General features: G+C 36.4%; 1 protein-coding gene across 5 annotated transcripts in view; it reads right to left on the bottom strand.

Moving 5' to 3' along the window:
* LOC125242637 overlaps positions 1-14,075 on the bottom strand; it is a 112,800-nt gene that overhangs the window by 73,806 nt on the left and 24,919 nt on the right. The window contains exon 1 of one of the 5 annotated variants that reach the window (XM_048151466.1): positions 4,804-4,915. The exons of the other annotated variants lie outside the window; for them this stretch is intronic. The gene's annotated coding sequence lies outside the window, so the exon portion shown is untranslated. Of the gene's footprint in view, positions 1-4,803; positions 4,916-14,075 lie in introns of those variants that run through there. 5 annotated transcript variants of the gene reach the window in all.

The following is a 14,075-nucleotide window of genomic DNA, read 5'->3' as shown; positions in this document are numbered from 1 at the left end:
TAACCTTGTCGGAACCCACATAAGTAGGTATTTTTTACAATTTGAATGTAGAACTTTTTTTCTATAAGAATCCCAATCTCGAATACAATTAGTACATACTATAAGTACGCCAAGGTTAAGATAGGTATGTACATTAAAAAAACAAAAAAATAAAAACATTTTAAATGTGCCCTATTTTTGCCGTTGGCAAATGTACAATATTACCCACCACGGCTCATTAAGCCAGAATGGCCTTAAAATGCTGGAAAAACAGAAAATTGTGCACTAAATTTGTACAAAGATGTTTCGCGGGGAACCACGTAAAGCTAAGGGTAGGTATGCTAATTTTCAGCAGAGTAAGAAATTTAGCTTAAAGGTAACTTCCTTAATTTCAAGGAAAGGTTAATTGTTTTACAAGAATAAATTATTCTGAATTTTATTAAAAAGTTAACTTATGTACTGTGTCTTGCCATTGAAAGTGGCGCAACGTAAGAGTATTTTGTAGGTAATAATTAAGAACTTAATATTAGCTGCATGCTGCATGCGTGCGTGCGTGCGTGCGTGCGTGCGTGCGTGCGTGCGTGCGTGCGTGCGTGCGTGCGTGCGTGCGTGCGTGCGTGCGTGCGTGCGTGCGTGCGTGCGTGCGTGCGTGCGTGCGTGCGTGCGTGCGTGCGAGCGTGCGTGCGAAAGTGTAGCTTAGTCGATTAGAACGACTTTGATTAGCGAGCTCAAATTACAGTTATAACTACATATAAATATTGCTTTTACCTAATGCTACCTATTTAATCATTATAAATCAAATCAAAATAGAAATCTATTTTCATTTTATTTCCAATTACATTCGCAGCGGAAACCTACAATAAAATTAAATTTACCTTAGGCATATGTCAAACCGAAGCAGAGTGCGTGATCCGACCAAATTAAAATGACTTACCGCCGGACCCTTCCGGACTGACGTTGGGAAAAAACGTGCCCGACTTTTTATTGAGTTTCACTCGGGTTTATATTTGTTACGATTGCCATGTGTGGCTCGCAGCTAAAATTAAATTGGAACAATAATATAAGAAATCCATATCCATACTAATATTATAAATGGGAAAGTGTGTGTGTCTGTTTGTTTGTCCGTCTTTCACGGCAAAACGGAGCGACGGATTGACGTGATTTTTGAAGTGGAGATAGTTGGAGGGATAGAGAGTGACATAGGCTACCTTTTGTGGCTTAACGGAGCGACGGATTGACGTGATTTTTGAAGTGGAGATAGTTGGAGGGATAGAGAGTGACATAGGCTACCTTTTGTGGCTTTCTACCCCCCCCCCCCCCCACTTCCTTAAAATGGGGGGGTGGAAGTTTGTATGACGCATTCTGCAATTTTCGAATTTCACGCGAGCGAAGCCGCGGGCAAAAGCTAGTGCGGTACATTTACAAAGTCAGACATACGCTTGAGTCAGTCATAATACCCTCCGCGTACGTCTCTCAAAGATCCGGAACACCATTGTTCTGTGATGACTGATGGGAAAGACCAATTTATATAATATTATCGTATACCTACCTTCTGTTTAGTTTTTAATACCATAAGTAGTTTAGGGACGCATTCTAAATTGTTTAAATTTATCATGTCTCGCTCTCACATCTTTATATCATATACCTATATAGGTATATTTATCTCGTATGGGGAATTTATGGGCATGCGCAAAAGGCGTTATACTTATTTAGAACAAGATTTACAAAAAATATGACATTAAGGCACTGGTCCCACCTCGAGCTAGTAAGCTATGAGCTATCGGCTATAAAAACGAACAAAAGATAATCACTCCCGTGCGAATAAAAGAGACACGGCGATTTTGATAGCTCACCGCTGGGAGAGTAACTATAAACATCGCCGTGTCTCTTTTATTTGCACGGGAGTGATTATCTTTTGTTCGTTTTTATAGCCGATAGCTCATAGCTTACTAGCTCGCGGTGGGACTAGTGCCTATAGATCAAAAAGAATTGTCAGATGAAGAGAAAAATTGTTGACGTTCACGGCGGTTGCGAATTGTGGTTGAAATATTGTGAATTTACGGCGAGCGGAAAAGCCGTGGATTTAAACCAAAAGAGATATCATAAGCGGCGGCAAACAAACAGACACACACACTTTCCCGTTTATAATATTAGTATGGATTAGCGCGTAGTGACACTAGTGACCCTGCCCTTTAAGCCGCTGTGCCGAGTTCAAATCCCGGTAAGGGCATTTATTTGTGTGGCGAGCACAGATATTTGTTCCTGAGTCATGGATGTTTTCTATCCCCCTTATTCATAAACGTACTCTAAAGTTCGTTTGTCCTTTTCTATCACACCAATACGTCGGAAAGGGACAAACGAACTTTATCGGCTTGATAACTTTCGAGTACGTTTATAAATGAGGAGATAAGTATATAACTATGTATTTATCTATATACTTAAGTAAGTATATCGTCACCTGCTAGCACCCATTAGTACAAGCTTTGCTTGGTTTGGGGCTAGGTTGATCTGTGTAAGGTGTCCCCCAATATTTATTTATTTTACTAGCTATGATACCCGGCTTCGCTCGGGAGTTGATATGAGATTACGTGGTAGTTTAAATAAAAAAATAAACTATGACGTAAACGGTAAAAAAATTTATTGAAAACATTTTCTCATCATTTACACTACTTGTTTATAAACAACATTTTTTATTTTATTATCCTGGGTATATATATATAAATTTTTCGAATTTCCTACTCTTGAGCAAGCTAACATATAGCTGACCGTGTGAAAAGCAGGATTCTTTGAGGTTGATGCCACAATATTTTAAAGTTTTCCCTTGCGCTTTGTTAATCGTGAAACTGAAGGCTAATAATTAGCCGAGTTAGAATTAAATTATTTAATTGGAAACTGCAATCTTTTAAATTGAAATGGCAATTCAGAAGAGATCAGTGGTATTCTAGGTATAAATACTGTGTGTCCTTTGCACTTTCCAGAAATAAGTTCAGCTTCAATGATATTATTCGATAACTGTTTTACGATCATCCTCGTTCCATTACATAGTTTTGGGGAGTTTAGATTTCTGAGTAGTATGATTGGAGATCCAACTTTCAGACGAAGGCAGTGTAATGGCATTCCTGGTACTTGTAAAGAGTTTAGAAATTCAGTAGGGAAGTTGACACTTTCTTCAATGGATACCATCGTGTCGATTGATTTATATATTTTCTCTTCACCAGGTATATTATTTAGAATATTAAAATTGATATCGTCAACAATATTATTTTTAGTGGCCAAAATCGCTCTTTGAAATAACCACTCTACGTTGGTATAGTTCTGAATAATATTTGGATAAATTTTGTCGATTAGTTCGTTTTCAGTGGTGGCTACGTTACAGAAATCACTATTGAGTTCTATGAGGCCGCTCGTTTGATCAGTAGGATATGTACCTTCGCCTATTTGTAAAAGTATTTTAGCAAAACATGCTGTTGTTTCATCTTTTGATAATTCAACTCTCATGTTTTTTGTTAGTTGCAGTATTTGTACTTGTGGCCAGAGATGTGACTTTTTTAAGCATGCATTGATCTCGTCTGCTGGTGTTGACTTGGGAATAACTGGAAGTGTTTGTCGAAAGTCTTCTGAGAGTATGAGTAGAGCTCCTCCCATTATTTCAGAGTTTTTTCGCAATTCTTGTAATGTTCTGTCCATGGCTTCTAGTGATTTTTTATGGGCCATGGTGCATTCATCCCAGATGATAATTTTAGCTTGTTTTAGAAGTTGACCTCGTCCAGATTTTCTTGAGATTTTACATACCGGGAATTGTTGTTCGGCTATATTCAACGGTAGTTGTAAGGCAGAATGGGCAGTTCGTCCTCCTTCCATAAGTGTGGATGCAATGCCGGATGATGCTAGTGCCAGTGCGATGTGTTTTGTAGCACGTATTTCCGCCAATAGTAGATTTAATAGAAACGTTTTACCGGTGCCTCCTGGTGCGTCCAAGTAAATAATTCCACCAGTGTTATTATTTATTCGGTTCATTATAACGTTGTAAACATTTTTTGATTGTCATTGAGAAGTGGTTTGTTGTGAGCAATGTACTCAAGTAGTTCATTGACGTTATAGCTTTTTTCCTTTGTAACTTCTTTCCTTCTCGTTTCGAAATCGCTTGTTTCACTGTTCAAATCGAACTGACTCTGGCGGGCGACACCGGGCTCTTATATATTCAGAGAGCTAGGCTCTAGAATATTCGAGAAAGTTTTAGAATATTTTCCTTCTCATATCTTCTAGAATGTTCTCGATATTATCGTCTGCCGTGACAATAGGTTCTGCTGCTGTAGAATACTTTCAATGAAGTTCAACTACTCGACAACAGATGGCGCCACTATACGTAGGGTTGAAGAAGCCCTTATATCTTTAAAAACACGCCCTTTAGGTTAAAACGGGAACTTTCTTGTTCGAGGGGGGATAAAGGGCTATCACACTATTTAAGTCCGTTTATCGTGCCGGGACTCCTTTTTAAGTTTTATCGGCACGCACACTTTTATCGACTTAGTTTTATTATATATAATGATTTATGGACACTGAGTAACAATGTTACTTATCTACCCAAAAATACGCACAGAATAATTTTTTCAGTATCAAGTATCAATGTCACAGTGGTGAAATAGGCCACAGATAAACAATAACAGTGCCAAATCCAAACTGTTGACAATTGAGTGGTGGCGCTAGAGTATCCATTATGACATTAAATATTCACAAAGTTTTAGGTAGTTACTGGCAGAGTGAAGTGCGCTGTCAGTGACTTCAAATCAATCAAATAAAACTTTCGGTAATAGTTATTCTTACCTTTATCCTTCATATGTTCTATGACACTATAAAAATGCACGCACGTTTTATCAAATTACACCATAAAAACAAGTTTCTGGTTTATTATTGCACTTTTTGAAGTCTTGCCTGACCTTTAATTCTAGTTTATATATATATATTTTTTTTTAATTATAAATGGGCTTACTCTCAGTTCTCAAATGTCATCATGACATCTAATCTAACGCGCAGCGCGCAGGCGCAACAAGATGGCGTCGAACCAAGAATGACAAATGGGCGTGTTCAAGTTATGTTAAGGCCGTTTGCGTCCGTGGCCCACAAATGGTCTCGCCGGAAGATCAGCGCTGACTGTATGGTTAGCATTATGGTGAGGCGGGACCATGTGGTTCGTGGTAAACGATAATTTTATATTATGTTATAATAATTAAATGTGTTAGTTTGTATTTTAATACCTATTTGTAATGTTTACCACGAATAGACGATTTCTATTCTATTTCTATACATGCAAGATATATCGTCGATTACGCGTGTAACCGCGATGACTACACAGATTGCGACTACGTGTTAATACGCCTGACCACTTCCACACGATAAACCCAATATCCGGCCGGCAATGGGTGCGCAAATATTAAACGGAATTTATATTAGATAGATAGATAGATAGATAGATAGAATACTCTTTATTGGCACACCTCAGCAAAAGATTCAGAGAAAATATACAGTGGAGACAAAACAAATTATTATAGAGAGTATTCATATATATTTTTAACGATTTTCATAACGTGTTCATAAAAAAAACTTATTCGGTATGGTCATACTGCGAATAGTACGAATACCGAATCACGGCCTCAAAAGTACCAAGAACATTCAGAAGATGGATTCCATGGGCTGCCTCATACTAATGCAATAATATCTGTTTCGTATCCTTGACATGTGTCGCCATCTAGTTCAAAAATGAATATAGTACCTACATCGAGCGAAAGAATTCTCAGCCTTAACAACACAACTACTCCACACGAGATGGCGCGCATTTCGCCACAAAAACTCAAATAGTGTATTTTCTATTCATTTTAGCCTTGACCTGTGTCGCCATCTAGTGTTTGCAATAAATAGTAGGTACTTACATTGACCGAAAGAATTCTGTCTTAACAGTACAACTACTGCACACGAGATGGCGCGCGAAGAAAAACGTATGAAAACTCGAAAATTCGCGTTTTCCGGGACCTAAGGATAAGTTAGACCGATTTTTCACCCCCAAAAACCCCCACATAACAAATTTCTGCGAAATCGTTAGAGCGGTTTCCGAGATCGTCAGTGTAAATAAATATATATATAAATAAATAAATAAATATACAAGAATTGCTCGTTTAAAAGTATAAGATATTAGATACATATGTTGTGTTTTTTTATTGGTATTTTAAGTAGATGATCATTATGTGCATAATTCTGCATATTGCCTTAGAAAAAGATGTTCTTACACTATGCGCCAATGTGCCGAAAATTCGCTTACGTGCGAACACGGTTTCAAGGAATTTTCCAAAGACATAAACGACAAAGTGCTTGATATTCGTAACCATGTACACAGCCAAAGGAACTTTTAGGAATCTTCTTTCTTCTGGGCGAGCTCACTCCATCGTAGGCCACGTCTTTGCCTTTGGCTAGTCTGTGGCCAGGAGTTAGCCCATTTATAATAAAAAAAAAGTATCAGGGATGAGATAGTACGACATACTTGCCCCTTACAACTTCTATACTCTAACTATTATTTATTTAACTGTAACGTGATCTGGGTACCGGCAGAATATCAGTGCCTCACTCGAAAGGGTGAAGCGTATAGCTGAGTCGGAACCCTTTTGTTTTTGCTGTAATGCACACAGTGTTGGTAAGCATTTTTTTTTATGTTGTGTGTGTACGTAATTTTAAGTCAATTGTATGTTTTTTTTTTCTTTTTGTGTTTCTGTGTTGCATTTGTAATTGTGTGTTATTGCAGCATTCAAATAAAGCTTTTATCTATCTATCTAGATAGATAAAAGTTAAAAAGTTGTGTAAGGCTGGGCTGGGAATAGACAATAAAGTATATATAGATAGATATCTATATATACTTTATTGTCTATTCCCAGCCCAGCCTTACACAACTTTTTAACGGTGACATTAATTATAATATTAAGTCAGTCTAGACCCAAAACTTACCTGCTAGGTAGACTTATAAGTTAAAGTTTAATAAGTTGAAAGTGACAGGCGCCGGCACCTTATTAAAAACTCAGCCACGATGTTGACTAACAATGTCTAAAGCCCTTGCAAAACTGTAAGTTGAGACTTGAGATGGCTTGTTGGCAAGAATAATTTATTAAGTTGAGTTTTGAATGATTGGTGAATCATTCATGGTTATTTTCATTAGACTTATATTGACTGGGATATAGACTGTGATTACTTTTTTCGATTTTTATTACTTTTTCGATTTTTTTCGTACTCCAGGTATTTAAGCATCATGATCACGAAACACTCCGTTTCCGTGAACTGCGTCGAAAATACGAAATATCCAGAGCTTGAAAAAAATAGGTATTTAATCACGATCTTTATCCCGGTCAATATGTCGTCAAACCGTGGAAACTGTTTTGTGGGACACTGTACTTGTATAAGCTGCATACTTTTATGTTAATAAATAATAATAAATTAAGTTGTATTGTTTGACGACCGGTCTGGCTCAGTCGGTATCACTACCGACCTTGCCTGCTAAGCCGCGGTCCCGGGTTCGAATCCCGGTAAGGGCATGTATATTTGAGAGATGTGATATTTGTTCCCGAGTCATGGATGTTTTCTACATATACCTACTGTATATAAGTATATATTTATCTTAAGTATGTATATCATCGCTTAGCACCCAATGTAAAAGCTTTGCTTAATTTGGGGCTAGGTTGATCTGTGTAACGTGTGTACAATATTTATTTATATTTATTTATTTATTTTTATAGCAGTTGTTGACTGCTTCAATGGTCTTAAAAAATTAGCGTGGGTTTAAGAATATACTGAACTTTACCGAAGTGTTTCTTAATACTACTAGGACTACACGAGAGATTTCATTCCCAGTTCTATACAGCATCAGCTAGGTGCCCATCTTCAATAATTACATTTAACCTTAAAATTCGGACAGATAATAATTTCCATAAATTCTTGCTTTTAGCTCCGTAACCTTATTCTAATAAAACTCAACCTTGCGGGAATTCTCTTTGTTCTCGACATTCTCGATTCAATATAATTTCCTACGCTTCAATGGCATCAGAAAATGTGTCTTTACTGACACAAAGGGTCCTTATTCAAAAAAGTCACTTCCATACAAAATTACAGCAGAAATTCTGATTCTAGTCCTGTGTGGTGCCGGGTAAAGAATTTCACAACCCCCCCTTTCGTCCCGACGACTGTGGTATATAGATCCCATTGTGGGCGATGGGCAGGCAACCTTTTTAGGGTTCCGTACCTCAAAAGGAAAAAACGGAACCCTTATAGGATCACTTTGTTGTCCGTCTGTCCGTCCGTCCGTCTGTCAAGACCCTTTTTCTCAGGAACGCGTGGAGGTATGAAGCTGAAATTTATATCAATTACTCAGGTCTACTGTCCCTTGAAGCTGTGAAAAAATCAAACTTCTAAGCCAACGCAATCAAAAGATAGAGCCGTTTATGCCGCAAATTTTCGACACTTGCAAGGGAATCAAAACCTACAGGGTGCTTCCCGTGAACTCAGAATCTTGAAATTTGGTACGAAGCAACGTCTTATAGCATAGATAAAGGAAAAATTACGAAAACCATAAATTTTTAGTTACATCACATAATATATTTTTTTTTAATAATTTTAACCTTACTACCCATTTCCTCATAAACGCGTAGAGGTATTAAATTGAAATTCATACCAAATACTTAGGTTTATAATACCTTTAAGCTGTAACAAAATCAAACTTCTATGTCAACGCAATCAAAAGAAACAGCAATTTAAGCTGCATATTTTGAAACTCGCAAGTACTCGCAAGGGAATCAAAACCTAAAGGGTACTTCCAGTCGACCTAGAATCTTGAAATTTGGCATGAAGCAACGTTTTATAGCACACATAAAGGAAAAATTCCGAAAACCTTAAATTTTTAGTTACATTACAAAATATATATTATGACTCGATTGTCGTAATGAACGAACTTTGTAAACCTTGCAGGTTTGTACGGAACCCTCGGTGCGCGAGTCCGACTCGCACTTGGCCGGTTTTTTTTTCTAAATGTGGCACTGAAACTTAAGAAGTTTCATGTGATCAGCTTACCCCGTTTGGGAATATAGGCGTGAGTTTATGTACTTATTCTAATAAAACATTGCTCATGAAGCATACGGACCCTATAGGCAGGAATGTCACGTTTAACTACTCATAACAAAATAAATATTTGACTGATATTTGATATCCAGAAAGTGTGCCTTCTCGAGTAAGCACTTTCTTTCCTTTCTACTCCAGCTTATTCGTTTAAGGTTACGGTTACAATCAATGTAAATAAATACAAATATTATACTTAATATATAAATGTAAATAAATACAAATATTATACTTATAAATAAATACAAATATGCACAGATAGACTGAATCCCACGTCCCACGGTAAGCTCCAGAAGGCTTGTGTTGTGTATATAATTATAGAAAACATCCATGAATCAGGAATAAATTCGAAAAGACCATCGGTTTCGTAAGTATACGGTCACTATACTCTGTCCACCAAGTTTGTCAGTAAATAAGAACAAAGAAAACTATATGCATCCTTTTCTTTAGGGTGCTAGAGAAAAGGATACCTATAGTTTCCTTAGTTCTTATTTACTGACAAACTTGTTTGACAGAATATAGTTACTACTCAGTCTACCCACTAGGCCAGTGGCCTATTTTACAATAGTGAAGATTGTCGCCTGATAGTGACACTTCGCCGTTCATTGCCTGTTCAACAAGGAAATATTGACGCTGAGTAAGAATGTTACTTATCAACCTAGAAATAGGCACCGAATTGTCAGTGTCAAGTAGTGTCAATGTCACTGTGCACGGCCGGTCGTCAAAAATAAAAATAAATAAATAAATATTCTTTTAAATATTATTGCAGTCTGTTTCTCTGTATTGTAAACAAACACAGGATCTACATTACACTCAGTTCAGCCTTACTTGTCCAATCATGTAAACAAACACTGCTGGAAAACATTATCTCAATTTTCTCTAGAATTACACATTAACCATCACCTAAAATTTTATTATACACTTAAATAAACTCTCAGAGTATTGAAATCAATCAAAAAACCACAGAATAATATTATTTCTAAAACGATTTTCATCAATAATTGTATTTACGAACGGATGACATAAAAAACTGACATTACGAAGTTTAGATTGTCTATGAGTCGTTAAGTTGGGATGACAACTTATCGTTATGAACGATCGATATTAATGTTAGAGTTTGTATAGCTTGGAAAAAATGCGTTGATATTAACTAAAATAATTTCAGATTTTTAACCGACTTCTTTACGTAGAAGGAGGAGGTTCAGTATTCAGTTTCGTATTTTATGTTCACCGATGACTCCGAGAGCCATGATCCGATTTTAATCATGTTTCTGAAGAAAGCGAAAGTGAGACAAGGCTTTTTCACAGGATTGTTGCAAATGTGACGAAAAAGAATTAAATTTTGGTTTTGACATAGATTGTGTGACGTAAAATTAAAAATCCTCTGATGACGTCAGCAGCAAAATTTTCGTTAATACATCATTTTATCGACACTTCCAATCACTATTAATTGTCTTTGACCATATTTGACGTTTCGTTTGTTTACTATATTGGACAAGTAAGGTTGAACTGACTTTATATTAGTATAGCTTTTAAATTAGGATATCTAAAGCTATTTTGTTTGTAAACATAATCTACATTCCATTAAATAGTTGTGTAGTAATTTGCGTTAAAACACCATTAATATTCGTTAAACAAAACACGACTATCTATTATCCGGTTTTTTAGCCGATAAAAGCTCCGAAGTTCTAACAAACAAAATCAAATATAGGTTATTCCTTAAAACATATTGTGATCATTTGACATTATACTATGCTAAATATGCGATTTGATAGTATTGATAGTATTTGTAGTCTATAAAAAAACAGTTTGCGAATAAAAACAGGTTTAGTGCGAACCGGACTCGCGCACTTAAGGTTCCGTACCACTATGTATAAAAACGACAAGGAGTCATATATTAATTATATATAATAAAACTAAGTCGATAAAAGTGTGCGTGCCGATAAAACTTAAAAAGGAGTCCCGGCACGATAAAGGGACTTAAATAGTGTGATAGCCCTTTATCCCCCCTCGAACAAGAAAGTTCCCGTTTTAACCTAAAGGGCGTGTTTTTAAAGATATAAGGGCTTCTTCAACCCTAAGTATAGTGGCGCCATCTGTTGTCGAGTAGTTGAACTTCATTCAGAACAACGATTATTTGGGTTACATTTCGAAAGGCGCGAAATTTAAAATTCCAATTTCAATAGTCTTAAATTACATTTGTTCTGTTATCGAGTATTTGAACTTATTAAAGGGACTTAAATAGTGTGATAGCCCTTTATCCCCCTCGAACAAGAAAGTTCCCGTTTTAACCTAAAGGGCGTGTTTTTAAAGATATAAGGGCTTCTTCAACCCTAAGTATAGTGGCGCCATCTGTTGTCGAGTAGTTGAACTTCATTGAATTGAATCTACAGCAGCAGAACCTATTGTCATGGCAGACGATAATATCGAGAACATTCTAGAAGATATGAGAAGGAAAATATTCTAAAACTTTCTCGAATATTCTAGAGCCTCTCTCTGAATATATAAGAGCCCGGTGTCGCCCGCCAGAGTCAGTTCGATTTGAACAGTGAAACAAGCGATTTCGAAACGAGAAGGAAAGAAGTTATCTGTGAGCCTTTATTTTGAAGTATCACGTGTGAGTATTTTTAATAGTGTGTATAATAATTTTCCATTTTGAAGCGAAGAAGAAAAAAGTTGTCTGTGAGCCTTTACTGTGAAATATCAAATGTGAGTATTTTAATAGTGTGTTTAATTAATTCTAATAGATTTCTTTTCTTTTAATTGTAATTTCCTTAAATAAAATTTTTGCTTTGTCTCAACGTACCCCACGTTTACGTAACAATATATTTGTCTATAAAATGTATGTTTAATTTTATTTTACAGAATACAATGCCTAGACGTAAAAGAGGAGGAGATCTTGCCAGTTCTGCAGCGAAACGGCGGAAACAAAAAGAATATCGAAGAAATGAAACGGAAGAAGAGCGCGAAGCACATTTACAAAATCAACGAACCAGAATGAGCACCCTGAGGAGTAGAAAAAGCGAAGAAAGGAAAGAAAATAAAAGTATTGAAGAATCGAGAATTTTAAAAGATAATCTAACAAAAGAAGCATTCCACTACAAACCGACAAAAAAATATTACAATCATAAATATGTTGTAATCGGAAAAATGAATATCATTTGCCAATTTTGCCACGCGAAAAAATTTAGTAAAGAAACACCAGGTCTCTGTTGCATGAATGGAAAAATTCGATTACCACTACTGGAAGCACCTCCGCAGGAATTTCTACATTACATGATCGGGGAAACACTAGAATCAAAACACTTTCTTCAAAATATAAGATCATACAATTCCTGCTTTCAGATGACTTCTTTCGGTGCTACTTCGACTAACACTGATAGAAATGAATTTGAATATGTATTTTCAATTCAAGGTCAAATTTATCATAAAATAGGATCGTTACTACCAATGCCTAGCGAAGACTATAAATTTCTGCAAGTTTATTTTATCGGAAATGAAGAACAAGAAATTGATCAACGATGCACAAATTTTAATGGATTGAGACGTGAAATAATCCAAGATGTACAGAGGATCTTACACAAATACAATCAACTGATTTACATATTCAAAACAACATTAGACCGCATGGTTTCTGATGACTATAAAATTGTTATTCGAGCCGATAAAAGACCACGTGGAGAACACGAACGGAGATTTAATGCACCTCAGATAGATGAAGTCGCTATCGTAATTGTGGACAATGAAAATACAAGCCGCGACATAATTGTACAACGAAGAAGAAAAGGACTACAACGCATTGCAGAGACACACCGTTCATATGATGCTCTTCAATATCCCTTAATATTTCTGCATGGAGAAGACGGATATCATTTCAATATAAAACAAATTCATCCTGAAACAGGCTTGGAAACAAACAAAAAAGTCACTTCCAAGGAGTTCTATGCTTATCGCTTAATGATCAGAGAGTGTAGGCCATTACAAATCTCATTGCAGGCGAGAGTCAAAATGGCAATGTTATGACGATATGTGTAGTAGAATTACTATAAGTCGTAAGAATATGATTGCTCACTGTTTAATTTATGCCAAGAATGAATAACTTAAATATTTTGTCGTCAATCAAGAATATAATACATAATGTACATATCTACCTACAATTCGAGTTATTAAAGTTTTTATCTTTATTCGAGTGTATGATTTTTACGCCACAATCAAACATTTCCTTAAGCTCTCATTAATAAGGGTTCCTAGTTGACTACGGAACCCTAAAAACCTGTAAGAGCATTTTATACTTAAGCAATCGTTTTTTTTTGAGAACGTCACATTTAACCTTAAACTCTTCTTTTATATGCACACAATGACATACATATACAATGTGTATATTTTTGATATTACCGCATATTTAAAGGGTTATTAGGGTTATTGCTGACGAATGTACAGTATGACGTCTCAACTCTAGACTTAACGATAACAATAACTTGAAGACGCTTTCAACTCGCCCGCAAATCGCGAGTGTGATAAGGCCCTGGCCTTGCTGTATTTAGTCAGCAAAATTAGTTTCTACTGTACCACAGAATGTTGATGACTGTACTAACTTTACTTTACCTCTAAATCTATATTTTGTAGTAGTTATAAGGCCCTTACTAGACTGCACAGAAAACTTCCTATAGAGTACCAATATTGTAAATTTTGTGCGCGGTACAAATCACCAGTGCTTGGGGTGCGAGGAGCGGGAGGGGAATGTTTTTAGCGCGCTGCGATTGGTCGTTTCAAGGACGGCGGGCAGTCGCGCCAGATGAAAAGGGACAGAAGTATGACTGTCCCTCTACTGTCGCGTAAGTAGCCAGTGTAAGTTGACTTATGCCGGCTCTGAATAAATTATAAATATGACTTATTTGTGGAATGTAATGCCGTCTGTTTTTAATTTGAGCTTCTTGTTACCTTTCCACACC

Source organism: Leguminivora glycinivorella, chromosome 3, assembly GCF_023078275.1.
Source record: "Leguminivora glycinivorella isolate SPB_JAAS2020 chromosome 3, LegGlyc_1.1, whole genome shotgun sequence".
Classification (NCBI taxonomy): Eukaryota; Metazoa; Arthropoda; class Insecta; order Lepidoptera; family Tortricidae; genus Leguminivora; species Leguminivora glycinivorella.
Note: the sequence above shows the minus strand (reverse complement) of the source record. Positions and strands in the feature narration are given on the sequence as shown.